At 39.4% G+C, this 27,627-nt stretch overlaps 1 protein-coding gene across 28 annotated transcripts in view; it reads left to right on the top strand.

The window, feature by feature from the left end:
* The window catches only part of LOC307183366 (metabotropic glutamate receptor 7-like), a 198,368-nt gene that overhangs the window by 51,078 nt on the left and 119,663 nt on the right, over positions 1–27,627 (top strand). For 2 of the 28 annotated variants that reach the window (XM_079915762.1, XM_079915757.1), the window contains one exon: positions 171–8,887. The exons of 24 other annotated variants lie outside the window; for them this stretch is intronic. The gene's annotated coding sequence lies outside the window, so the exon portion shown is untranslated. Of the gene's footprint in view, positions 1–170; positions 8,895–19,770; positions 19,823–27,627 lie in introns of those variants that run through there. 2 more of the 28 variants (XM_079915748.1, XM_079915764.1) reach the window with 2 other exon arrangements.

Raw genomic sequence — 27,627 nt, 5'->3', positions numbered from 1 at the left:
ACTGCTGAAAATGAGTGTCTCAGGAGTCAGAGAGGCATTGCTGCTCAACGAAGTCAAGAATGCCCTTTGCCAATTGTTTCTCCTCCATTTCTGAGGGAATTTAAATTCATAATCGGCACCATATATTATACTTCAATACTATTCACCATCCATCTTGTATGTATTTGCAGGAAAGAATGTTGCCCAAGTCATTATATCCCGCCATGATTCACAGTCGTATGACCTTAGGTGGCAGCTCAGCAGGAGCTTACCGGTGCCTTAAATCATCCCTGTTGTGGACATACAAGAGCGTGACCTCTGACTTCCCAAGCTGTCTCTTCATGAAATGAAAATGGAACTGCGAGTTTAGGGGAAAGTTTTGAAAGTGTCTGGCTCTTGTAGTCATCTAATGAGGTCCTCATTTCTAGCTGCGAAGCATGCCCTTTAATTGGTGGTCACTCGAAAATCAATGATAATATAACTGTTCAACTCTTTGGAGCTATTTTTCTCTCTGCTTTCTATCCTGCAAGTGCACGATAAAAGAAACCACCCATTCAGCCATTATCTTGTGTCACTTACTATTCAGAGATCAGTCTTCCTTTATGTGCTCTTTCAGGAAACACCTGGGTTGTATTTTTCACTAGCATTTCAGGCAGAGAGTAGAGTCCTTGGCACAGGTTAAGTCCTCAAAAATGTTAGATGGGTGGATGGGTGGGCAGTGGATTGCAGCACATGAGCAACTACAGTAGCATTGTGATACATGACAAGGAAATGACCTCAGTTGGGGAAATAAATGCCTAGCACATATGCCACCACTTTCCCCTTCCATCTTCATTACAGTCCTTACTAATCTATTATGACATTTTTTCCCATTGGGTCTAGACGTGACCTCAGGATCCTTGTAGAATATAAACAGTCCTGTGCAATGTAAACCTTGTATAATGTAAACAGTGCTTTACTGTTTGATTTGAGTTGGGACACGAGAAGAATCCTATTTTCCGTCCATAACATAGACGTTGGGAATAATAGCTAATGCTTATGTAAACATATAGATTCATAGGATAGAAAAAATAATTTTTAAGAAATGACCTAGTACAGACTTGGGGAAAATATATGTTACCTTGATTATAGAAATTTGGTTCAGCCATTCAGCTTCAACCTTCAAAAATCATGTCACTTTTAATTTTAAACCAACATATGAATCCAAGGTATAGCAAAATAAACCATAAACCTTGCAGAACAGGGCCCTTCTAGATACGATCTCGTTAGGACCTGATCCTCCATGGTTGTATCTACACAGAGGGGTAATGCCAGGTCCCCTACTGGGAAGTTGAATTGGAGGAAGAGATAGACATAGAGGTACTATGGAAAATTCTAGACTGACATGGTCATCAGGAAGTCCTATGAAAAATAATTTCTGGTGAGTATAGAGTAAATCAGCAATGAGAAATGGAGAGGATTGGAATTAAGTAGACTCATCACTAGTCCGTGGTTATTACCAGTGTACCAGTTTAGCAATGAATTACTCAAGGTAATTGATGCTAGGTAGTCTAACAAACACTCCTGAAAGCCAAGTGTCTTAACTTAATAAATGTTTATTTCTCTTGTCAGAGACCAGTGTGAATTAGGTGGTTCATTCTTAGCAGATTATTTTCAAGTAGTGAATCAGGAACCCATGCCCCCTCCACCTTGAGGTGTTGTCTTAAATGCATGACTACCTAAACTACAGCAGAAGGGAACATGGGCAATCATGCATAATATCTCCTGGCCAGGCCTGAAAGTGGTAGACCCATACCCTTTCAACAAGAATGCAAAAACTTGACCTCTGCCTGGCTCCAAGGGAGGTTAGGAAAGGTCATTGTTCTGTGTGTCCAGGAAGAGGAGAATGAAATGCATCTCACTATCTCATCCATAGCTGAAGGCAGGTAATCTGTGGCAGAGAGCAATGTTTGCAGATGGTGATACATGAAGATTGAGGAAGATTGATTTCTCAATCATTGAGGAGTACTGTTCCATCTAACTGAGTTCTGAATGGTAATAAAGTCATCCACTGAAAACTTACCAATCTAGTTCGTGTGCAAGATATTATGAATTATAGTCTTACCGTTAATTTAGCAGACCCACAAATATTTACATCTACCAAGCACCGTGCTGGCAACTGCAGCTTACCAGTACTTCTTTCCTGGGCCCTGGATAATTTCCAGTAGTTGGTATCAGGATCTAAGCTATCCACTTGATGTGGACACTAGTCCCCTTGTAGCGTCTCACAGGAGCCTTTAACCATTCGTGGCCAAAAACAAAGGAAATGGGCAAGAGTTACTGCTCTGCTTATCAGAAAGTGTCTCCTAAAGTCTTGTCTCCTAAATCATTTTTCTGGCCCCTTTATAGTAATTCTTTCTTTCTTCACATTTCTTGGCCTACTGAACGCTATAATCAAATCCTCCCTCAATTTTCTTTTTTCTGAAGTATATAAAACTACATTTTCTTCAGCCTTTTTTTAAAAAAAATGATAATTATCTTGTTTATTTGTATTTGGAAAATCTAATGAGATCACATATTTAAAAATCACATACTATCAAAAGATAAATAGTAGTAGTAATTCCTTCTGGAATATTTTTGCCCCTCATCCAACCAACGTTAGGTCCCTTACCCCCTTTCTTAGCAACTTTTATTAATTTCTTATGTGTCTATCAGAAGTTTTTTGTGGCAAAGGTACATGTGTATGTTTCAGAGGTTACTGTTGTCATGAATTCACAGAAGCCAGAGCCTGGAAAGCATTAAGTGGTCCTGAGCACCCCATTTCCAATGAGAGAGCGTAGCAGTGCTCAAACGGCTGGGTGTCCTATAATTCAACTCAATTCTGGCACTATCTACCTGTAGATAGCATCAGATCTCACATGTTAAGGGCTCAGTCCAGCAGGAATGCACACACACACTTCAGGTGCCAGTCACCAAGTATATGTTGTCACCTGTGCTTCTGACCCTTGTACTACAGGTCAGAGGTTCCAACGACCCCCTTCTTAGCTTCAATTAATTTGCCCAAGTGACTCATAGAACTCACAGAAATATTCTATTAACTAGATTAACCGGTGTATTATAAAATGATAAAACTCAGCAACAGCCAGATAGAAAACATGTATAGGACGAGGTATGGAGAGAAAGCATGGAGCCCACTCTCCCCAAATCTCCATGTGCTCACCAACTGGGAAGCTCCCTGAACCCTGTCCTTGGGGGTTTATGGAGGCTTCAGTACACAGGCGTGACTGAATAACTCATTGGCCATGGGGGATTGAGCTCAATCTTGAGTGGCTCTTCCCTGCCCTGAGGGCAAGGGGGTGGGACTGAAAGTTCCAACGTCTAATCACAAGGTTGGCTCCACAGGCTGCCTGCTCCCATCCTTAGGTGCTTTCCAAAGATCACCTTGTTAACATAACAAAAGACATCATTATCATCTCATCACTTAGGAAATCCCAAGGGTTTTAAAAACTCTGGCAGAAACTGGGACAGAGACCAAACATATAATTCTTATTACTCCTAAAGCACAGTTATCTAGGTAAATGTTTGTATCACCCCAAACAGGCAGTAGTCACCAGGGAAAATAAGTTAATTGCCAGTCTTTTCTATTAATTTTTAAAAATCAGATTTAAGAAGAGAATTTTTTGAATGGCCAGTGAAAATGTCTCTTACTTTAGCTCTTGCCCTTTTCTACTTATTATTTATTTTTTCAATTTTTAGTTTAGTTTTGAAAACTGTCTTTAAGTTACTTTAAGGTTAGAACCGAACCTTCCAGGGTTAAAAAAATATTGCGTCTCTTGAAAGAGATTATTTTAGACTTAGTGAAATGGATTTGATGCTAGAGAACATTTGACCTTTTTGAAATGATTTACATTATATCAGCTACATTTTAAGTCCAGCAACTGTAACCAAAAAAAAGAAGAAAAAAACCCTACTAATTAAGGCAACTTTGCAGATTGATGGCATTAGATTATCAATTAAGATCTCAGTTTTAAACCAGATTTTTCCTCTAAATAGTGATCCAAAGAACACTAGTTTTACTGTCATTCTAATTAGTCAGACAGCCTTCTGATTGTTTAGTGCCTTCACTTGAAGTTTGTTAAATATTTTGAATCCCACCTATGCTCCCATGGGACATTAGTGAATGTGAAGTCAACAAAAAAGAAAAAAAGTAAGAGAAAGGATTTTGTAGTAAAATAAACTTGAGCAATCCTGGGTTCAGGAAATTTAAACATGTTTCGTGACTGGAGGACTTTTGAGATGTGGAATGAGCTATAATGTGCTCTGTGATTTTCACTGTTAAGTAGAGTTTGGTCTGAAGTGTTTTTAAACTTTATTTGGCTCTACAACCCTTTGTCAGTGGAACATTTTAAAGGACCCTTTGTTTCTAGCAACTTTGGAAAATGCTGTTCTGGTCTCAGTTAAGCCCTTGAAATCTTAGCATTTGGAAGGAGATCCACACACAAGCTCATCCAATTTCTGGTACAGAAATCTACCATGTATCCCTGCTATAGGCTCACTCAGCTGTGGATGAGTATTTTGATAACAAAATGCTCACTACCCATAAATCAGCTGATTCTATAGTCGGAATGCTGGTCTGTTAGGAGGTTTTAACTTTTTAAGTGCCTTTTACTCTTAGAAAATTTTAAGTTTTAAAATTTTGTCTATTGGACCTAGATCTGATCTCTGGATTAAGATAAGTCCTACTCAAGTAAAACAATCCTTATTTTTCAAGGATGATTTGTACATGAAAAAAAAAATCCATATACTTCAAATCATCTGTAAATAGTGACTGAAGAGTAATTGAAAATACATTTGAAAATAATTTTCATTTGAAATTTATGTCAAAATATGTTATTATATAAACGAATCCAGTATATTTTCTCTTATAGCCAGTAAAATTTAGGTTAAATTTTAATTAAGCACAAGTGCTACAATTAAAAAAAAGAATTACATTCTGTTTCGAGTGATTATTTCAGCAAAACTGGTTTATGGGACAGTAAACTGTCCTTCACTGCATGTTCAATGTTAGCAGCTCAAACAGGCTAATTCTGGTAAAAATTCAACAGTTTTCCAAGGCCTTCTCTTAATTATTTGATACTCAATTGTTTTTTCTTTTACTTCTATTGTATCTCTTCTTTAAATTGTTAACTGCACATCCTCATTTATCAATGGCTTTGTATGTTTAACCCAGCAGATCTCTGGTATTATTTACAATGGCTTCATGATATTATATCTTTAAAATTCAGAATCTCACTTTAAAGTTGATTTGAATTTTATTTCTATTATACGGTATTATGTTTATGTTATGAATCCATCAGTGAGTAATTTTCTGAAAGAGGATGAGCAGTTTGCTGACTTAGAAGGGCTGGAATCTATAGACACCTTAACATTAAGATGTAGATAACGAATAGTTGGATGACAAGAAACCCTGTTATATGAAAACAGGAATAATAATGAGTGTTCCAAATCTTATCTTTTCTGTTCTTACTTTTCTCCAAAGGTTAGTTCTAGAGTCCTTAGTTCTCCATTCAGTATTAAATGATTGACTATTTGCAGCCTTCCCACCATTCTCCCCACTTCTAGGTCTGAGTTGGATAAACCTTTTGGTTTCATCCTTTCTTTGTGAAGTAGTGTTCCTAGTCAAGCCAGAAGGCTGTTCCATTAAAGGTTTAGCATTTTAGTAATTTTAGTAGTAAGGGTAAGGATAAGTGGTCTTCAGCCCGTCACAGTCTTCCACCCAACCTTTCTTCAGATGAATTTCCTGCAGTAGAAAAATTAGACAACCAGGCTGAATGATTGAGTCCCTGACTATGACTAGCAATGAACTACTCAGCCCTGGCTTCCTGAGCATGCCATCCTTCAAAAACAGCCTGCCAGATGGAATCTCAATCCCCTAGCTTGGCATTCAAGATACTCATACTCTAATCCACCAAAATCCAGTTCCAGTAGTTCTCCCCACTTCTTTCATACAGCAAATATCCATTCACCCAACTGCATTCGCTCATCTGGAGTACAAGTTCTTTTCCTTATATCCCAATATATCCCTATTTCATCTGCCTAGGAAGTCTTTCAACTTCTTCACAATCTTAAATCCTACATGGTCGTTACTTTCCTACCTTTACAACTTGACCTTAAGAAAATTTTTGCTTTCCAAGATCTATAAGTCAATCAATCAATAAACCATTAATAAGTTCATAGGCTGCTTCAATACAGTTCTCCTCAATACAAATATAGTTGTCAATCCTTAATAATTGACAGCTTATATTTGATCACATAGAAATGTATTTTAACTCACATATTTGTTATCTAAAATGATAGTATAGCACTCTTCATTTTGTTGGTTATTTTCACGTATTTTAATGTCAGTATCACCTCTTTGAAGACTTAAAGTATATGCTGTCCATTTTTTCAGTATTTTAGTATCCTGCCCTGTTTTACACTTAGTGGGTGTTCAATAAATGACTTCAACACTTCACAGAATGGAGAAAATTTTCCCAAATCCTACAAGCGTTGACCCTGTCTGACTTTGCACATCACTTGTTAATGGCAGCTGGGTAGTTGTGTTTGATAGAAATTCAAGAAAAAATTTCTACATGTTTCAAGACCAAAGCCACAGTCATATGAGGACCTTAGTCAGCATCATGAATATATTCTTAAACATATACAATGGAGAATTGCACTTTTATGATTTCGTGATGAACCACATGTAAAACAGTCATTCACATTTTATTTATTTATTATTATTTTAAAATATCTTTATTGGAGTATAATTGCTTTACAATGGTGTGTTAGTTTCTACTTTATAACAAAGTGAATCAGCTATACATATACATATATTCCCACCCCACATCTCCTCCCTCTTGCATCTCCCTCCCACCCTCCCTATCCCACCCCTCCAGGTGGTCACAAAGCACTGAGCTGATCTCCCTGTGCTATGTGGCTACTTCCCACTAGCTGTCTATTTTACATTTGGTAGTGTATATATGTCCATGCCACTCTCTCTTTGTCCCAGCTTACCCTTCCCCCTTCCAATGTCCTCAAGTCCATTCTCTATGTCTGCGTATTTATTCCTGTCCTGCCCCTAGGTTCTTCAGAACCATTTTTTCTTTCTTTCTTTTTCAGATTCCATATATATGTGTTAGCATATGGGATTTGTTTTTCTCTTTCTGACTTACTTCACTTTGTATGACAGACTCTAGGTCAATCCACCTCACTATGAATAACTCAATTTCGTTTCTTTTTACAGCTGAGTAATATTCCATTGTATATATGTGCCACACCTTCATTATCCATTCATCTGTCGCTGGACACTTAGGATGCTTCCATGTCCTGGCTATTGTAAATAGAGCTTCAAAGAACATTCTGGTACATGTCTCTTTTTGAATGATGATTTTTCAGGGTATATGCCCAGCAGTGGGATTGCTGGGTCATATGGTAGTCCTATTTTTAGTTTTTTAAGGACCCGACATACGGTTCTCCATAGTGACTGTATCAATTTACATTCCCAGCAACAGTACAAGAGTGTTCCCTTTTCTCCACACCCTCTCCAGCATTTATTGTTTGTAGATTTTTTTGATGATGGCCATTCTGACCGGTGTGAGGTGATACCTCATTGCACTTTTGATTTGCACTTCTCTAATGATTAGTGATGTTGAACATCCTTTCATGGGTTTGTTGTCAATCTGTATATTTTCTTTGGAGAAATGTCTGTTTAGGGCTTCTGCCCATTTTGGGATTGGCTTGTTTGTTTTCTTGATGTTGAGTTGCATGAGCTGCTTGTATATTTTGAGATTAATCCTTTGTCAGTTTCTTCATTTGCAAATATTTTCTCCCATTCTCAGGATTGTCTTTTCATCTTGTTTATGGTTTCCTTTGCTGTGCAAAAGCTTTGAAGTTTCATTAGGTCCCATTTGTTTATTTTTGTTTTTATTTCCATTTCTCTAGGAGGTGGGTCACAAAGGATCTTGCTGTGATTTATGTCATAGAGTATTCTGCCTATGTTTTATTCTAAGAGTTTTATAGCGTCTGGTCTTACATTTAGGTCTTTAATCCATTTTTTTTTTAACATCTTCATTGGGGTACAATTGCTTTACAATGGTGTGTTAGTTTCTGCTTTATAACAAAGTGAATCAGTTATACACATACATATTATCCCATATCTCTTCCCTCTTGCGTCTCCCTCCCTCCCACCCTCCCTATCCCACCCCTCCAGGCTGTCACAAAGCACCGAGCCAATATCCCTGTGCCATGCGGCTGCTTCCCACTAGCTATCTACCTTACTACGTTTGTTAGTGTGTATATGTCCATGACTCTCTCTCGCCCCGTCACAGCTCACCCTTCCCCCTCCCCATAACCTCAAGTCCGTTCTCTAGGAGGTCTGCGTCTTTATTCCTGCCTTACCCCTAGGTTCTTCATGACATTTTTTTTTTCTTAAATTCCATATATATGTGTTAGCATACGGTATTTGTCTTTTTCTTTCTGACTTACTTCACTCTGTATGACAGACTCTGGGTCTATCCACCTCATTACAAATAGCTCAATTTCGTTTCTTTTTATGGCTGAGTAATATTCCATTGTATATATGTGCCACATCTTCTTTATCCATTCATCCGATGATGGGCACTTAGGTTGTTTCCGTCTCCGGGCTATTGTAAATAAAGCTGCAATGAACATTTTGGTACATGACTCTTTTTGAATTTCGGTTTTCTCAGGGTATATGCCCAGTAGTGGGATTGCTGGGTCATATGGTAGTTCTATTTGTAGTTTTTTAAGGAACCTCCATACTGTTCTCCATAGTGGCTGAACCAATTCACATTCCCACCAGCAGTGCAAGAGGGTTCCCTTTTCTCCACACCCTCTCCAGCATTTATTGTTTCTAGATTTTTTGATGATGGCCATTCTGACTGGTGTGAGATGATATCTCATTGTAGTTTTGATTTGCATTTCTCTAATGATTAATGATGTTGAGCATTCTTTCATGTGTTTGTTAGCAGTCTGTATATCTTCTTTGGAGAAATGTCTATTTAGGTCTTCTGCCCATTTTTGGATTGGGTTGTTTGTTTTTTTGTTGTTGAGCTGCATGAGCTGCTTGTAAATTTTGGAGATTAATCCTTTGTCGGTTGCTTCATTTGCAAATATTTTCTCCCATTCTGAGGGGTGTCTTTTGGTCTTGTTTATGGTTTCCTTTGCTGTGCAAAAGCTTTGAAGTTTCATTAGGTCCCATTTGTTTATTTTTGTTTTTATTTCCATTACTCTAGGGGGTGGGTCAGAAAGAATTTTGCTGTGATTTATGTCATAGAGTGTTCTGCCTATGTTTTCCTCTAATAGTTTGATAGTTTCAGGCCTTATATTTAGGTCTTTAATCCATTTTGAGCTTATTTTTGTGTATGGTGTTAGGGAGTGTTCTAATTTCATTCTTTTACATGTACCTGTCCAGTTTTCCCAGCACCACTCATTGAAGAGGCTGTCCTTTCTCCACTGTACATTACTGCCACCTTTATCAAAGATAAGGTGTCCATATGTGCATGGGTTTCTCTCTGGGCTTTCTATCCTGTTCCATTGATGTATCTTTCTGTTTTTGTGCCAGTACCATACCGTCTTGATAACTGTAGCTTTGTAGTATAGTCTGAAGTCAGGGAGCCTGATTCCTCCAGTTCCTTCTTTCGTTCTCAAGATTGCTTTGGCTATTCGGGGTCTTTTGTGTTTCCATACAAATTGCAAAATTTTTTGTTCTAGTTCTGTGAAAAATGCCAGTGGTAGTTTGATAGGGATTGCATTGAATCTATAGATTGCTTTGGGTAGTAGAGTCATTTTCACAATGTTGATTCTTCCAATCCAAGAACATGGTATATCTCTCCATCTATTTGTATCATCTTTAATTTCTTTCATCAGTGTCTTATAATTTTCTGCATACAGGTCTTTTGTCTCCTTAGGTAGGTTTATTCCTAGATATTTTATTCTTTTTGTTGCAATGCTAAATGGGAGTGTTTTCTTGATTTCACTTTCAGATTTTTCATCATTAGTATATAGGAATGCCAGAGATTTCTGTGCATTAATTTTGTATCCTGTCACTTTACCAAATTCATTGATTAGCTCTAGTAGTTTTCTGGTAGCATCTTTAGGGTTCTCTATGTATAGGATCATGTCATCTGCAAACAGTGACAGCTTTACTTCTTCTTTTCCGATTTGGATTCCTTTTATTTCCTTTTCTTCTCTGATTGCTGTGGCTAAAACTTCCAAAACTATGTTGAATAAGAGTGGTGAGAGTGGGCAACCTTGTCTTGTTCCTGATCTTAGTGGAAATGCTTTCAGTTTTTCACCATTGAGGACGATGTTGGCTGTGGGTTTGTCATATATGGCCTTTATTATGTTGAGGAAAGTTCCCTCTATGCCTACTTTCTGCAGGGTTTTTATCATAAATGGGTGTTGAATTTTGTCAAAAGCTTTCTCTACATCTATTGAGATGATCATATGGTTTTTCTCCTTCAATTTGTTAATATGGTGTATCACGTTGATTGATTTGCATATATTGAAGAATCCTTGCATACCTGGGATAAACCCCACTTGATCATGGTGTATGATCTGTTTAATGTGCTGTTGGATTCTGTCTGCTAGTATTTTGTTGAGGATCTTTGCATCTATGTTCATCAGTGATATTGGCCTGTAGTTTTCTTTCTTTGTGACATCCTTGTCTGGTTTTGGTATCAGGGTGATGGTGGCCTCGTAGAATGAGTTGGGGAGTGTTCCTCCCTCTGCTATATTTTGGAAGAGTCTGAGAAGGATAGGTGATAGCTCTTCTCTAAATGTTTGATAGAATTCGCCTGTGAAGCCATCTGGTCCTGGGGTTTTGCTTGTTGGAAGATTTTTAATCACAGTTTCAATTTCAGTGCTTGTGATTGGTCTGTTCATATTTTCTATTTCTTCCTGATTCAGTCTTGGCAGGTTGTGCCTTTCTAAGAATTTGTCCATTTCTTCCAGGTTGTCCATTTTATTGGCATAGAGTTGCTTGTAGTAATCTCTCATGATCTTTTGTATTTCTGCAGTGTCAGTTGTTACTTCTCCTTTTTCATTTCTAATTCTATTGATTTGAGTCTTCTCCCTTTTTTTCTTGGTGAGTCTGCTAATGACTTATCAATTTTGTTTATCCTTTCAAAGAACCGGCTTTTAGTTTTATTGATCTTTGCTATCGTTTCCTTCATTTCTTTTTCATTTATTTCTGATCTGATTTTTATGATTTCTTTCCTTCTGCTAACTTTGGGGGTTTTTTGTTCTTCTTTCTCTAATTGCTTTAGGTGCAAGGTTAGGTTGTTTATTCGAGATGTTTCCTGTTTCTTAAGGTAGGATTGTATTGCTATAAACTTCCCTCTTAGAACTGCTTTTGCTGCATCCCATAGATTTTGAGTCATCGTGTCTCCATTGTCATTTGTTTCTAGGTATTTTTTGATTTCCTCTTTGATTTCTTCAGTGATCACTTCGTTATTAAGTAGTGTATTGTTTAGCCTCCATGTGTTTGTATTTTTTTACAGATCGTTTCCTGTAATTGATATCGAGTCTCATAGCGTTGTGGTTGGAAAAGATACTTGATACAATTTCAATTTTCTTAAATTTACCAAGGCTTGATTTGTGACCCAAGATATGATCTATCCTGGAGAATGTTCCACGACCACTTGAGAAAAATGTGTATTCTGTTGTTTTTGGATGGAATGCCCTATAAATATCAATTAAGTCCATCTCGTTTAATGTATCATTTAAAGCTTGTGTTTCCTTATTTATTTTCATTTTGGATGATCTGTCCATGGGTGAAAGTGGGGTGTTAAAGTCCCCTACTATGAATGTGTTACTGTCGATTTCCCCTTTTATGGCTGTTAGTATTTGCCTTATGTATTGAGATGCTCCTATGTTGGGTGCATAAATATTTACAATTGTTATATCTTCTTCTTGGATCGATCCCTTGATCGTTATGTAGTGTCCTTCTTTGTCTCTTTTCATAGTCCTTATTTTAAAGTCTAGTTTGTCTGATATGAGAATTGCTACTCCAGCTTTCTTTTGGTTTCCATTTGCATGGAATATCTTTTTCCATCCCCTTACTTTCAGTCTGTATGTGTCTCTAGGTCTGAAGTGGGTCTCTTGTAGACAGCATATATAAGGGTCTTGTTTTTGTATCCGTTCAGCTAATCTGTGTCTTTTGGTGGGAGCATTTAGTCCATTTACATTTAAGGTAATTATCGATATGTATGTTCCTATTCCCATTTTCTAAATTGTTTTGGGTTCGTTATTATAGGTCTTTTCCTTCTCTTGTGTTTCTTGCCTAGAGAAGATCCTTTAGCATTTGTTGTAAAGCTGGTTTGGTGGTGCTGAACTCTCTCAGCTTTTGCTTGTCTGTAAAGGTTTTAATTTCTCCATCAAATCTGAATGAGATCCTTGCTGGGTAGAGTAGTCTTGACTGCAGGTTTTTCTCCTTCATCACTTTCAATATGTCCTGCCACGCCCTTCTGGCTTGTAGGGTTTCTGCTGAGAGATCAGCTGTTAACCTTATGGGGATTCCCTTATGTGTTATTTGTTGTTTTTCCCTTGCTGCTTTTAATATGCTTTCTTTGTATTTAATTTTTGACAGTTTGATTAATATGTGTCTTGGCGTATTTCTCCTTGTATTTATCCTGTATGGGACTCTCTGTGCTTCCTGGACTTGATTAACTATTTCCTTTCCCTTATTAGGGAAGTTTTCAACTATAATCACTTCAAATATTTTCTCAGTCCCTTTCTTTTTCTCTTCTTCTTCTGGAACCCCTATAATTCGAATGTTGGTGTGTTTAATGTTGTCCCAGAGGTCTCTGAGACTGTCCTCAGTTCTTTTCATTCTTTTTTCTTTATTCTGCTCTGCAGTAGTTATTTCCACTATTTTATCTTCCAGGTCTCTTATCCATTCTTCTGCCTCAGTTATTCTGCTATTGATCCCATCTAGAGTACTTTTAATTTCCTTTATTGTGTTGTTCATGGTTGCTTGTTTCATCTTTAGTTCTTCTAGGTCCTTGTTAACTGATTCTTGCATTTTGTCCATTCTATTGTCCATTCTATCTCCAAGATTTCGGATCAACCTTACTATCATTATTCTGAATTCTTTTTCAGGTAGACTGCCTATTTCCTCTTCATTTGTTAGGTCTGGTGCATTTTTATCTTGCTCCTTTATCTGCTGTGTGTTTTTCTGTCTTCTCCTTTTGCTTATCTTACTGTGTTTGGGGTCTCCTTTTTGCAGGCTGCAGGTTCGTAGTTCCTCCTGTTTTTGATGTCTGTCTCCAGTGGCTAAGGTTGGTTCAGTGGGTTGTGTAGGCTTCCTGTTAGAGGGGACTAGTGCCTGTGTTGTGGTGGATGAGGCTGTATCTTGTCTCTCTAGTGGGCAGGTTCACGTCTGGTGGTGTGTTTTGGGGTGTCTGTGGCCTTATTATGATTTTAGGCAGCCTCTCTGCTAATGGGTGGGGTTGTGTTCCTGTTTTGCTAGTTGTTTGGCATAGGTTTTCCAGCACTGTGGCTTGCTGGTCGTTGAGTGAAGCTGGGTGCTGGTGTTAAGATGGAGGTCTCTGGGAGATTTTCGCCGTTTGATATTATGTGGAGCTGGGAGGTCTCTTGTTGACCAGTGTCCTGAAGTTGGCTCTCCTACCTCAGAGGCAGATCCCTGCCTCCTGGCTGGAGCACCAAGAGCTTTTCATCCACACGGCTCAGGATAAAAGGGAGAAAAAGTAGAGGGAATTAGTAGAAGTATGAGGAAAGAAAGAAGGAAAGGAGGGTAGGAAGGAAGGAAGAAAGAAAGAAAGAAGCAAAGAAGGAAAGAAGGCAAGAAGGAAAGAAAGGAGGGAGGGAGGGAGGGAGGAAGGAAGGAAGGAGGGAAAGAAGGAAAAAAGACAGAAAGAAAGAAGATACAGTAAAAATAAAATAAAGTTATTGAATTAAAAAATTCTTATTTAGAAAAAAAAAAGGGACGGATAGAATCTTAGGACAAATGTTGGAAGCAAAGCTATACTGACAAAATCTTACACAGAAGCATACACATACACCCTCACTAAAAGAGGTAAATGGGGAAAAATCATAAATCTTGCTGTCAGAGACCACCTCCTCAATTTGGGATGATTCGTTGTCTAAAGGAGGGAAGGAAGGAAGGAAAGAAAGAAAGAAAAAGGAAGAACGAAGGTAAAGTATAATAACGTTATTAAAATTAATTATTAAGAAAAAAATTTTTTAAAAAAATGGACGGATAGAACCCTAGGACAAATGGTGGAAGCAAGACTATACAGACAAGATCTCACACAGAAGCATACACATACACATTCACAAAAAGAGGAAAAGGGAAAAAATCATAGATCTTGCTCCTAAAGTCCACTTCCTTAATTTGGGATGATTGGTTGTCTATTCAGGTATTCCACAGATGCAGGGTATATCAAGTTGATTGTGGAGCTTTAATCCGCTGCTTCTGAGGCTGCTGGGAGAGATTTCCCTTTCTCTTCTTTGTTCTCACAGCTCCCAGGGCTCAGCTTTGGATTTGGCCCTGCCACTGCGTGTAGGTCGCTGGAGGGCGTCTGTTTTTTGCTCAGACAGGATGGGGTTAAAAGAGCCGCTGATTCGGGGGCTCTGGCGCACTCAGGCCAGCGGGGAGGGAGGGGCACGGAGTGCGGGGCAGGCCTGCGGTGGCAAAGGCCGGCGTGACTTTGCACCAGCCTGAGGCGCGCTGTGCGTTCTCCCGGGGAAGTTGTCCCTGGATCCCGGGAACCTGGCAGTGGCGGGCTGCACAGGCTCCGCGGAAGAGGGGTGTGGAGAGTGACCTGTGCTCGCACACAGGCCCCTTGGTGGCGGCAGAAGCAGCCTTAACGTCTCCCGCCCGCCTCTGGGGTCCGCGCTTTTAGCCGCGGTTTGCGACCGTCTCTGGATTCCGCGCTTTCAGCCGCGGCTCGCGCCCGTCTCTGGATTCCGCGCTTTCAGCCGCGGCTCGCGCCCGTCTCTGGGGTCCGCGCTTTCAGCCGCGGCTCGCGCCCGTCTCTGGGGTTCGCGCTTTTAGCCGCAGCTCGCGCCCGTTTCTGGAGTTCCTTTAAGCAGCGCTCTTAAACCCCTCTCCTCACGCCCCAGGAAACAAAGAGGGAAGGAAAAGTCCCCTGCCTCTTCGGCAGGTGCAGGCTTTTCCCCGGACTCCCTCCCGGCTAGCTGTGGTGCACTAACCCCTTCAGGCTATGTTCAAGCCGCCACCCCAGTCCTCTCCCTGCGTTCCGTCCGAAACCGAAACCCGAGCCTCAGAGCCTCAGCTCGCAGCCCCGCCCGCCCCGGCGGGTGAGCAGACAAGCCTCTCGGGCTGGTGAGTGCCGGTGGGCACCGATCCTCTGTGCGGGCATCTCCCCGCTTTGCCCTCCGCACCCGTTGCTGTGCACTCCTCCGCGGCTTCGAAGCTCCTCCCTCCGCCTCCCGCAGTCTCCGCCCGCGAAGGGGCTTCCTAGTGTGTGGAAACTTTTCCTCCTTCACAGCTCCCTCCCACTGGTGCAGGTGCCGTCCCTATTCTTTTGTCTCTGTTTTTTCTTTTTTTCTTTTGCCCTACCCAGGTATGTGGGGAGTTTCTTGCCTTTTGGGAGGTCTGAGGTCTTCTGCCAGCCTTCAGTAGGTGTTCTGTAGGAGCTGTTCCACGTGTAGATGTATTTCTGGTGTATCTGTGGGGAGGAAGGTGATCTCCGCGTCTTACTCTTCCGCCATCTTCCGCCTTCTCCTTTAATCCATTTTGAGTTTATTTTTGTGTATGGTGTTAGGGAGTGTTCTAATTTCATTCTTTTAAATGTAGCTGTCCAGTTTTCCCAGCACCATTATTGAAGAGGCTGTCTTTTCTCCATTGTATATTCTTGCCTCCTTTATGAAAAATAAGGTGACCATATGTGCATGGGTTTCTCTCTGGGCTTTCTATCCTGATCCATTGATGTATATTTCTGTCTTTGTGCCAGTACCATACTGTCTTGGTTACTGTACCTTTGTAATATAGTCTGAGGCCTGGGAGCGTAATTCCTCTAGCTCTGTTTTTCTTTCTCAAGATTGCTTTTGGTATTCAGGGTCTTTTGTGTTTCCATACAAATTGTGAAATTTTTTGTTCTAATTCTGTGAAAAATGCTGTTGGTAGTTGGATAGGTATTGCATTGAATCTGTAGATTGCCGTGGGTAGTATTGTCATTTTCACAATGTTGATTCTTCCAATCCAAGAACATGGTATATCTCTCCATCTGTTTGTATCATGTTTAATTTCTTTCCTCAGTGTCTTACCGTTTTCTGCATAAAGGTCTTTTGTCTCCTTAGGTAGGTTTATTCCTAGGTATTTTATTCTTTTTGTTGCAGTGGTAAATGGGAGTGTTTCCTTAATTTGTGTTTCAGATTTTTCATTATTAGTGTATAGGAATGCAAGAGATTTCTGTTCATTTATTTTGTATCCTGCTATATAACCAAATTCATTGATTAGCTCTAGTAGTGTTCTGGTAGCATCTTTAGGATTCTCTATATATAGTATCGTGTCATCTGCAAACAGTGACAGCTTTACTTCTTCTTTTCCAATTCGGATTCCTTTTATTTCTTTTTCTTCTCTGATTTCTGTGGCTAGAACTTCCAAAACTATGTTGAATAATAGTGGTGAGAGTGAACAACCGTGTCTTGTTCCTCATCTTAGAGGAAATGGTTTCAGTTTTTCACCATTGAAAATGGTGTTGGCTGTGGGTTTGTCATATATGGCCTTTATTATGTTGAGGCAAGTTCCCTCTATGCCTACTTTCTGGAGGGTTTATATCATAAATGGGTGTTGAATTTTGTGGAAAGCTTTTCCTGCATCTATTGAGATGATCATATGGTTTTTCTCCTTCTGTGTGTTAATATGGTTTATCACATTGATTGATTTGCATATGTTGAAGAATGCTTTCATTCCTGGGATAAACCCCACTTGATCATGGTGTAGGATCCTTCTAATGTGCTGTTGGATTCTGTTTGCTAGTATTTTGTTGAGGATTTTTGCATCTATGTTCATCAGTGATATTGGCCTGTAGTTTTCTTTCTTTGTGACATCTTTGTCTGGTTTTGGTATCAGGGTGATGGTGGCCTCGTAGAATGAGTTTGGGAATGTTTCTCCCTCTGCTATATTTTGGAAGAGTTTGAGAAGGATAGGTGTTAGCTCTTCTCTAAATGTTTGCTAGAACTCGCCTGTGAAACCATCTGGTCCTGGGCTTTTGTTTGTTGGAAGATTTTTAATCATGGTCTCTATTTCAGTGCTTCTGATTGGTGTCTTTATATTTTCTATTTCTTCCTAGTTCAGTCTCAGAAGGTTGTGCATTTCTAAGAATTTGTGTATTTCTTCCAGGTTGTCCATTTTATTGGCATAGAGTTGCTTGTAGTGATCTCTCATGATCCATTGTATTTCTGCAGTGTCAGTTGTTACTTCTCCTTTTTTATTTCTAATTCTATTGATTTGAGTCTTCTCCCTTTTTTTCTTGGTGAGTCTGGCTAATGGTTTATCAATTTTGTTTATCTTCTCAAAGAACCAGCTTTTAGTTTTATTGATTTTTGCTTTCATTTCCTTCATTTGTTTTTCATTTATTTCTGATCTGATTTTTATGATTTCTTTCCTTCTGCTAACTTTGGGGGGTTTTTTGTTCTTCTTTCCCTGTTTGCTTTAAGTGTAAGGTTAGATTGTTTATTTGAGTTGTTTCTTCCTTCTTGAGGTAGGCTTGTATTGCTATAAACTGCCCTCTTACAACTGCTTTTGCAGCATCCCATAGGTTTTGCGTCATCGTGTTTTCATTGTCATTCATTTCTAGGTATTTTTTGATTTCTTCAGTGATCTCTTGGTAATTTAGTAACATATTGCTTAACCTCCATGTTTTTGTATTTTTTACAGTTTTTTTTCCTGTAATTGATATCTAGTCTTGTAGCATTATGGTCAGAATAGGTACTTGGTATGATTTTAATTTTCTTACATTTACCAGGGCTTGACTTGTGACAAGTCAATATATGATCTATCCTGGAGAATGTTCCATGAGCACTTGAGAAGAAAGTGTATTCTGTTCTTTATGATGGAATGTTCTATAAATATCAATTAAGTCCATCTTGTTTAATGTGTCATTTAAAGCTTGTGTTTCCTTATTTATTTTCATTTTGGATGATCTGTCCTTTGGTGAAAGTGGGGTGTTTAAAGTCCCCTCCTATGATTGTGTTACTGTTGATTTCCCCTTCTATGGCTGTTAGCATTTGCCTTATGTATTGAGGTGCTCCTATTTTAGGTGCATAAATATTTACAATTGTTATATCTTCTTCTTGGATTGATCCCTTGATCATTATGTAGTGTCCTTCTTTGTCTCTTGTAATAGTCTTTATTTTAAAGTCTATTTTGTCTGATATGAGAATTGCTATTCCAGCTTTCTTTTGATATCCATTTGCATGGAATATCTTTTTCCATCCCCTCACTTTCAGTCTGTATGTGTCCCTAGTATGTGTCTGAAGTGGTTCCTTTGTAGACAGCATATATAGGGGTTTTGTTTTTGTGTCCATTCAGCCAGTCTATGTCCTTTGGTTGGAGCATTTAATTCATTTACATTAAGATAGTTATTGATATGTATGTTCCTATTCTCATTTTCTTAATTCTTTTGGGTTTGTTATTGGAGGTTTTTTCCTTCTCTTGTGTTTCCTATCTAGAGAATTTCCTTTAGCATTTGTAGTAAAGCTGGTTTTGTGGTGCTGAATTCTCTTAGCCTTGGCTTGTCTGTAAAGGTTTTAATTTCTCCGTCGAATCTGAATGAGATCCTTGCTGGGTAGAATTATCTTGGTTGTAGGTTTTTCCCTTTCATCACTTTGAATATGTCTTGCCACTCCCTTCTGGCTTGCAGAGTTTCTGCTGAAAGGTCAGTTGTTAACCTTATGGGGATTCCCTTGTATGTTATGTGTTGTTTTCCCTTGCTGCTTTTAATATTTTTTCTTTGTATTTAATTTTTGATAGTTTGATTAATATGTGTCTTGGCATGTTTCTCCTTGGATATTTCCTGTATGGCACTGTCTGCGCTTCCTGGACTTGATTGCCTATTTCCTTTCCCATATAAGGGAAGTTTCCAACTGTATTCTCCTCAAATATTTTCTCAGTCCCTTTCTTTTTCTCTTCTTCTTCTGCGACCCCTATAATTCGAATGTTGGTTCATATATGGCCTTTATTATGTTGAGGCAAGTTCCCTCTATGCCTACTTTCTGGAGGGTTTATATCATAAATGGGTGTTGAATTTTGTGGAAAGCTTTTCCTGCATCTATTGAGATGATCATATGGTTTTTCTCCTTCTGTGTGTTAATATGGTTTATCACATTAATATTGTCCCAGAGGTCTCTGAGACTGTCCTCAATTCTTTTTATTCTTTTTTCTTTATTCTGCTCTGCAGTGGTTATTTCTACTATTTTATCTTCCAGGTCACTTTTCTGTTCTTCTGCCTCAGTTATTCTGCTATTGATTCCTTACAGAGAATTTTAAATTTCATTTATTGTGTTCTTCATCATTGTTTGTTTGCTCTTTAGTTCTTCTAGGTCCTTGTTAAACGTTTATTGTATTTTCTCCATTCTATTTCCAAGCTTTTGGCTCATCTTTACTATGATTACTCTGAGTTCTTTTTCAGGTGGACTGCCTATTTCCTCCTCATTTGTTTGGTCTGGTGGGTTTTTTCCTTGTTCCTTCATCTGCTGTGTATTTCTCTGTCTTCTCATTTTGCTTAACTTACTGTGTTTGGGGTCTCCTTTTTGCAGGCTGCAGGTTCGTAGTTCCTGCTGTTTTTGGTGTCTGCCCCCAGTGGCTAAGGTAGGTTCAGTGGGTTGTGTAGGCTTCCTGGTGGATGGGAGTGGTGCCTGTGTTCTGGTGGATGAGGCTGCATCTTGTCTTTCAGGTGGGCAGGACGGCATCCTGTGGTGTGTTTTGGGGTGTCTGTGACCTTATTATGATTTTAGGCAGCCTGTGTGCTAATGGGTGGGGTTATGTTCCTCTCTTGCTAGTTGTTTGGCATAGGGTTTCCAGCACTGTAGCTTGCTGGTCGTTGAGTGGAGCTGGGTGTTAGCGTTTAGATGGAGATCTCTGGGAGAGCTTTCTCCTTTTGATATTACGTGGTGCTGGGGGGGTCTCTCGTGGACCAATGTCCTGAACTTGGCTCTCCTGCCTCAGAGGCACAGGCCTGACACCCTTCAGAGCACCAAGACCCTGTCAGCCACACGGCTCAGAACAAAAGGGAGAAAAAAAGAAAGAAAGTAAAAAATAAAATAAAGTTATTAAAATAAAAGATAAAAAAATATTAAAATTTTTTAAAAATTAAAAAGTAATTTAAAAAAAGAAAGAAAGAAAGAAGAGAGCAACCAAACCAAAATAGAAATCAAGCCCTGTAAACTATACTAAAAAGCAAAGAAACAAAAGACGTACAGACAGAACCATAGGACAAATGGTATAAGCAAAGCTATACAGACAAAATCACAGAAAGTCCACCGCCTCAATTTTGGGATGATTCATTGTCTATTCAGGTATTCCACTGCTGGGATAGATTTCCCTTTTTCTTCTTTGTTTGCACAGCTCCTGGGGCTCAGCTTTGGATTTGGCCCCGCCTCTGCGTGTAGGTCACCTGAGGGCGTCTTTTCTTCACCCAGACAGTACAGGGTTAAAGGAGCAGCTGCTTCGGGGGCTCTGGCTCACTCAGGCCGGGCGGAGGGTGGGGTACGGAGTGCGGGGTGAGCCTGCCGCAGCAGAGGCCAGCGTCATGTTGCACCAGCCTGAGGCGTGCCGTGCGTTCTCCCGCGGAAGTTGTCCCTGGAATTCGGGACCCTGGCAATGGCGGGCTGCAAAGGCTCCCGGGAGGGGAAGTGTGGACAGTGGCTTGTGCTTTCACATAGGATTCTTGGCGGCTGCAGCAGCAGCCTTAGCATCTTATGCTGTCTCTGGGATCCGCGCTGATAGCCGCGGCTCACGCCCGTCTCTGGAGCTCGTTTCGGCAGTGCTTTATTAATCCCCTCTTCTTGTGCACCCCGAAACAGTGGTGTCTTGCCTCTTAGGCAGATCCAGACATTTTCCTGAACTCCCTCCCAGCTAGCTGTGGCACACTAGCCCCCTTCAGGCTGTGTTCACACAGCCAACCCCAGTCCTCTCCCTGGGATCTCACCTCTGAAGCCCGAGCCTCAGCTCCCAGCCCCCACCTGCCCTGGCAGGTGAGCAGAGAAGCCTCTGAGGCTGGTGAGTGCTGGTCAGCACCGATCTGTGCGGGATGCTCTCCACTTTGCCCTTCGCACCCCTGTTGCCATGCTCTCCTCCGTGTCTCCAAAGCTTCCCCCCACCCACTGCTCCCTGTCTCTACCAGTGAAGGGGCTTCATAGTGTGTGGAAACTTTTCCTCCTTCACAGCTCCCTCCCAGAGGTGCAGGTCCCATCCCTATTCTTTTGTCTCTGTTTTTTCTTTTGCCCTACCCAAGTACGTGGGGAGTTTTTTGCCTTTTGGGAAGTCTGAGGTCTTCTGCCAGTGTTTAGTAGGTGTTCTGTAGTTGTTCCACATGTAGATGTATTTCTGATGTATTTGTAGAGAGGAAGGTGATCTCCACGTCTTACTCCTCTGCCATCTTGAAGGTTCATTCATATTTTAAATACTCTCCAGAGCACAATTTTTTAACTTTTATTTCTCTAAACATAATTATTTAATAATTAAGAGGTATCAAAATATTACAGTTGGTTTTTCTTGTCATTCTGTTTGTTTGTTTGATCCTATATTGTATCTTGGAGATTTGGGGGCAACTTATATTCTATAGCAGTATACAGTATATATGCACAATGTTTTAAAAATCTGATGTATAAATATTGAGTTTTACTGTTACCTAGATGGCAGATACGCAAAAAATAAATTCATTAAAATATTTCTAAGGTCCTGGTTTTAAAATAGGGAGCACTTTCTCAATGTTCATGTCCTCACATAGTCATAAAGTTTCCTACTTTAACAAAAGTCACTTGGTTCTCTGTGCGCCAATGAACTTGAATGTTAAATTTACAAGTTCATGCTAATGTGTTCTCTGCTAAATTTGGGAAATTTTCTTTTTGTGTATCCATTGATATTTCACTATTTATCATGGTGGTGTAAATGCTTGGGTTAGCTTGACCTAATGGCATCCAAATTCATGGAAATGAATGTGGAAATGGGACAATATATTTAAATATCGCAATTAATGGGCTTGATGCTCCTATTTCATTCTACACACACTCATATTAAAAGTAGGGTTTTTTTTACGTAAGACTTGGTTCTATATATAGTTCAGCCAGAAGTAAAATTATTCCTAAATCACCCTGTCTCTCAACCTAATGCATCAGCTTCAGCCTGTACACATGACAGTCAGACCTTGATTGGCTTTTTTCTCTTCCAACTGGTGGTGTAGACAGCAAACAGGAACCCTGTCTGAGAAGAGTTTGTGTATAGACCCAGAGAAAACTTTTAACATGGCACTGTTGTTTATGTTATGATCAACCAAATTTATTGATCCAGTCATTTATTTATTTGTTCTTACAAAGTCCTGTATTCATCCATCCATCACATTTCGTGAATACTTACCATGCACCAAATACTGAAAGTACAGTAATACGCAAAACAGACATAGCCCACGTAGTCCCGGATTTCATAATTTGGAAAGCACAGCTGGACTAGAGTTACCCTTAGGAAAAATACGTTCAAATATAATTAATCACACAAATATGTGAAATGAATAATAAACATATGATGCTGTAAAAGCAACGAGACCCAGTATTTTCAGGAGGTCAAAGAAAGGCTTTTTTGTGTCAGTGCCATTTGAACTGAGATGGGAAGGACGCATTAACTGAACAATGGCGGTGATGGGGAAAGTAATCACTAGCTATCTGACCTCAGACAGGTTACTTAACCAGTTTATGCATCAGTTTTCTCATCTATCAAATGACAAGGTTAATAGTACCTACTTTATAGGGTCTGGTGAGGATTTGGTAAGAGTTTAGGACTATGTTCACTACATGGGCTCTATGTAAATATTACATACTGTTGTTACATGGCATTTTTACCCATAGTTTGCTAAGTTAGAAACATACTGAAGAAAATAAAAATAAATAATCCTGAATGTTGATTTCAGATTTATTCAAAGTAAGATGCAAGTGAAAAATAAAACTTTCCATACAAAAAGTCACAATTCAGGTAGGGAGACAACATGGAAAATGTTGAAAGCGATGAAAATGATGATGTGAACTGCATACAATAGATGCATTATGAAATGACACCTAGGAAAACTGGAAATCAATGAAGTTGTGTTAATTGCTATTTTTTCTGGAAAGGGAAGATGGATGCTTGCAATAAACTTAAATGAAAGATTTTTAAAAATGGTGCCCTGGGAACAGAGAGGCACAAAAGCATGCTCATAATTTTGTGGCTTGGGCTGAAGCATTTCTCAAATGTCCTTGAAAGTTTCCAAAGACAGTCTTTCCTCAGGAAAGTATTTCTCCTGTGAGTAAATAATGTTCTTGCCTAGAAATGAAATGCAGTAATATATTACATTGCAAGTGAACTGTTAGCAAGACTGGCAGCAGAAGTTCAGAAACAAATGTTACATTGCAATCTAGAGTTTGAGGCTCTGTATCTGAACTTCCATAACTTCTAAAGGGATGCCCTTTGTATGAAATCAAAATAGTCCAGAGAAGAATTTTGACTTCTCTTTACTTAACTATTAGAAGGATTTATTTGGAATTATTATTGTGTCATGCATGTTCCGCCTTAAATTTTCTGTGGTTGAGTTGCACAATTGATAAGCTAAGGTTTCTTTTCACCATAAAAAGGCTCCTTTTAAGGAGTCCTATAATAATGACATTTAAAGTACTTGCTTGCTTTTGAAGAAAGCTTCATGCTTGGGCTTCCCTGGTGGTGCAGTGGTTGAGAGTCCGCCTGCCGATGCAGGGGATACAGGGTCGTGCCCCGGTCCGGGAAGATCCCACATGCCGTGGAGCGGCTGGGCCCGTGAGCCATGGCTGCTGAGCCTGCGCATTCGGAGCCTGTGCTCCGCAACAGGAGAGGCCACAGCAGTGAGAAGCCCATGTACCGAAAAAAAAAAAAAAGAAAGCTTCATGCTTTCCAAAGTGCTTTATAAACGCATTTCTATGAGGCAGGTGGAACATGTCCTGTCAACAGTATTTTACAGAAAAGAAAATGGAGGCTGTAAAGGAAAGCTGCTTGGTCAAGGTCATTCAGTGCGTTAGGCGAGTTTTCATCACAGGAGTACTCACAGTTGAGCAGGGAATCCAGCAGGGAAAGTTTAAGGCTTTAGTCTATCTTTACACAAGTATTTTTGTATAAATGAAAAATTTACCCAAAATGAAGTGCATTAGGTGCCTAGTACTGCCTTCTTGTTCCTTAGAGTCTAGTGAGGGATATAGACTGAGCATATTCTATCCCAATGAATATAACTTAGATTATTTTGAGGGTGATCACTTGGGCTTCAGAATCTGAATTCCAGCTTGACCCCTTATGTGAAGGAAGTTACTTAATCTTTCAGAGCCTGTTTCTCCATCCCTTAAATGGTAATTTTAATGTTCTCTTATATGTTTATTAACTCATTCACTTAACAAAGCACCTGCTAGATCTCAAGTACTCTGCTAAGAATGGTGAAGCTTTTCTAGGAAGCCAGAAGGCCTCCTTCAGTGGATAGCGGAGATCAAGAGAGGTTAGAGTTAACACTTGAATTTGACAGTGGGAGAAGATGAAAGGTTCACACGGCAAGGAAAAGAGAAAAAGACTATTATACAGGTTAAAGAGCTAGACCTGGATATATTTGGAGTGACAAAATTTCTGAATTTTGATGTACCATACTTCCTGCCTCAGTTCCCACATCTTGGAAATGGGAATAATGATTAAACATGTTTCACAGTATTCATTTGGTAGAGATTAAATGAGGATTAAATAAGCATGGAAAGTGGCATAGGACAAATTTGATAAATTATTATGTATGAAAGTGTGTATAAATAAAATCAATTGCCATGACCCCTCTTCGTACCGAGTGATCACAGCATGCTTTAATTTTCTAGCTGAGTCTGGATATGGATTCGTAACTTTATTCAAACAGTGTATCAGGCACCACTTAACCTTTGGATTGGCTGGAAATTTTTGCTCCTCTGCTCTAATACAATTTAATTTTAATTTTGGTTTTTAAGGTACATGGGTATAAGTAAGAAGAGTGTTAAAGAAATGTATTTCAGATTTTAAATTCAAAAATGTAGAAAAACTTTCTTTTACTATTTTTCATTTTACCTTTGGGTGCACTGATCAGCTACTTTTTCTTCTGCACCCAGGCAAAAGGGATTCTGAAGAAAACACTTTAAAATTTTGATTTCGTATATAAGATAGTGGGAGCCTCTGCCTGCTTGATTTACATTTGTGCTCACCTTCCACTTTATGCGGGAGGGGGCATACGAGTAAAGGAAATTTTTATATGATTTCAAGTTATTTAATTCCTGATATTATATTTAGCCATGATAGAGTGTTATGATTTGCCTACAACATCCATCCTTCCTTTTCTTGTACCTTACCTTGTTCAGAGAGGACTTGTGCCTGTTCTGCTCTGAATTTCTCAACCAGTTCAGCTGCTAAAATCACAGGTGAAGCTTAGTTTCTGCTGATTTAATCCATCCAATCGAGATAGAGTTTCTCATTTTATTCAGCAAATATTTACGATGCCTTAAAAAAAGATTTTTAAAAAAATGCATGGTCTTATTTGCTAATGCTGCTGGGAATTAATTAAGTTTTAGGTTCACAGTAAAATTGAGCACAAGGTACAGAGATTTCCCACACATTCCTCTGGTGGGAATGTAATAAATTGGTACAGCCACTGTGGCAAACAGTACGGAGGTCCCTCAAAAGCTAAAATAGAATTACCATATGATCCAGCAATCCCACTCCTGGGCATATATCCAGACAAAACTATAATTCAAAAAGATACACGCACCCCAATGTTCGCAGCATCATAGAGGCGTTATTTACGATTGCCAAGACGTGGAAACAACCTGAGTGTCCATCAACAGATCAATGGATAAAGAAGATTTTATATATATATATATATAATTTAAATCTATATATTTGCATACATATATATATATAAATACTACTCAGCCATAAAAAAGAATGAAATTAATTTTGCCATTTGCAGCAACATGGATGGACTTGGAGGGCATTATTCTAAGAGAAACAAGTCAGACAGAGAAAGATAAATACTGTATGATATCGCTTATATGTGGAATCTAAGAAATAAAACAAACTGGTGAATATAACATAAAAAAAGCAGACTCACAGATATAGAGAACAAACTAGTAATTGCCAGTGGGGGAGGGGGGAAAGGCAATTTAAGAGTTGGAATTGGGAAGTGGGAAGTACAAACTATTTGGTGTAAAGTAGGCTCCAGGATGTATTATACAACAGGGGGAATATAGCCAATATTTTGTAATAAATGGAAAGTAGTCTTTAAAGTTGTATAAAAATATTTTCTTTTTTAAAAAAGATACTTCTTAGCTGATAGAAGCTTTAGAAGTCTACAGAGGCAGATAATTTTAAAATTGCAGCATATAACTTCTGGAGCCTGGCTGACATTCTCATAGGAAGCCGCATGAAAATTACTTTCAAAGGCATTCATCACCTTAGCTTACAGGAGTCTGTTCCTTCAGTGTGTATTAGTCCATGGTGCATCCTTACTTTGACTTATCTGTGAGGTTCACTTCTCGCCCCCAGGAACAAAGCCTGCAGAGGGGCAACTTGTTTGGCTTGGGAGCCTGCCCAATATGAAAAGTTTGCAGGCAAAATCAGAAAGAACAGCTGCAGGAGGAGAGCTGAGGGTTGCCGACAGCTAACGATTCAGAAAGCAATTTGCATGAGAGCCTTCTGCTTAACAGGAGGCAGCATGTGCTGGGCAATGGTTTACCATCCACTGCCAAGCTGGTTTCTACACCCTGAGTCCTCATTCCATCAAAACATGTGTCCTGAGGGAACGCCCAGCCACCAGCTTGCACTTACCTGACTTAGCATGACCTGCCATCTAGAATTTCAGAGAGCTTTTCATTTATTAACTCACATGAATCTACTTTATCCTGAGGCTCTGGATACTAGTCCCATGCAAACTGATTTAATAACAAACATTTAAGTGCAAATCCAAGGTCATCTAGATAATATTCTTTGACAGCTTATTGCATATGAGGCACTGCACTGTGCACTTTTTATACCATATCGGACTTCATAACAGACCTCTGAAGTGGGTGGTTAAGTTTCCTGCCAAGGGATCCATACACAAGAAACGATAATCAGAAAAGACCAAAGTATTACTTATTACTAGTGAGCTAGCCGCTGTTACTTCATTTTGGAATTCTAATTGAGGCTTTCCTTCTCTCTCTCTCTTGCCCCCAAATCACAGCTGACTAGGTCATGGGACAAGCTTAAGCTAACATGCCTTATTCTGTGAATCATAAGCTGAGCTACTGGGACAGAACCATGTGACACGTTTGTCCCTTTCAAATGTAATAATTCTACCCATTGCTCCATAGATGTTCTGGTTACTGACCAATAACATTAACAATTCCTCTTCCAAGAATAGGATG

The sequence above is a fragment of the Stenella coeruleoalba genome (genome assembly GCF_951394435.1).
Source record: "Stenella coeruleoalba genome assembly, chromosome: 3".
In the NCBI taxonomy this organism is placed as follows: Eukaryota; Metazoa; Chordata; class Mammalia; order Artiodactyla; family Delphinidae; genus Stenella; species Stenella coeruleoalba.
Note: the sequence above shows the minus strand (reverse complement) of the source record. Positions and strands in the feature narration are given on the sequence as shown.